Source organism: Triturus cristatus, chromosome 8 (genome assembly GCF_964204655.1).
Source record: "Triturus cristatus chromosome 8, aTriCri1.1, whole genome shotgun sequence".
Lineage (NCBI taxonomy): Eukaryota > Metazoa > Chordata > Amphibia > Caudata > Salamandridae > Triturus > Triturus cristatus.
Window position 1 is genome coordinate 1,093,447,919 of NC_140591.1, and position 1,444 is coordinate 1,093,449,362.

Below are 1,444 nucleotides of genomic sequence, written 5' to 3' on the forward strand. Positions count from 1 at the left end.
GCCTCCTCCCCTTCCGCTTCACCTCAGGCTTCGGCCTCCAATGGTGGGCAGGCGTCGGCGGCAACTCTACAACGTATTCTGCATGAAATATCTGAGGTTAGTCGTCGATTAGATGACATGAACCTTACAATTACATCATTAGCTGAGGAGACTAAATCAATTAAAACTGAAATCACCAGCTTTCATGCGAAGATTGAATCCCTTGACTCTAGAGTTCAGGCAGTGGAGAACCGATTGGACTCCCTTCCAAATAAAGACCAGGACCTTTTATTCTTCCATAGCAAACTTATTGATTTGGAGGACAGAAGTAGGAGGGACAACGTTCGTTTTTTTGGCTTTCCAGAGCGCATTGAAGGGCAGAGTTCCAGTGCATTTCTGTGTCGTATACTTCCAAAGCTGACTGGCATTTCTTTCAATCCACCTCTGGAGATACAGCGGGCTCATAGAATTGGCCCTCCACGTGGTGATCCTGCTGCGCGCCCGCGGCCGATCATTGCCTGTTTTCTTCGCCATGAAAAAACAAGACAATTACTGTCGGCTGCTCGGCTTCAAGGCTCCTTCTCTTTCGAAGGCCATCGCATCCATATGGCAGCTGATTTCTCCAAGGAAACCAATGAGCGGCGGAAAGCCTTTCTCTCCATGCGACCTCAACTACGTCAGTTAGACATCAAATATGGTCTATTTGAGCCTGCACGTTTTCGCGTTACCAAAGATGGAGTCTCTAAGGTCTTTTTTGACCCAGAGCATCTTCAGCAATTTTTGGACTGCCTTCACCCTCAAGATATGGAGGTTCTCACTACATCTTCACAGCAAGTTCCGTCCCAATCATCCTCTAAGTCTTCTACTCCAATGTCAGATCGTAACAGGCGCCCTCCCAGTAGCCCTCGGCCTCGGGGTAGGGATCTTGAACGACTTCATCGCTCACAAGAAGATAGGAAATCTGCATTACAATCGGTTTCGGCTGCTACATTCCCACAAGACTTGCAGAGAGACAAGTCCCGTTCTCCTCTTAAAACTCCTTCAGATGCGGACTGAATAATTCTTTCTCCCGTGGAAATAGTTATCTCCAGTCCTAGTGGTAATTAATTGTAGACTCCTTTTTCTTGTGAGTCTTGTTTCTATTGTTAACCAATTACCACATTTTTGACATATTTTGCTGTTCTTATAATATTTGATTGCCTTTTTTCATCTCTTTCTCACTAGCTTCCTACTTTATTTCCTCTCTCTTTCACTCTGCCTTCTGTTATTTCTCTGCTTTATAATATTACTCTTTTTTCTTCCTGTACTTATTGCTCTCCATGTTACAATTTACTGCATATTTTTTAACTGGTTTTGCAGTTACTTGGGTGCTTTGGCGTCTAATTGTTTGATTATAGTTGTATTATTCTATTTGCACGCATGCATATTGGTCTATGCTTTTTTGATATGCGCATGATATGCCTTA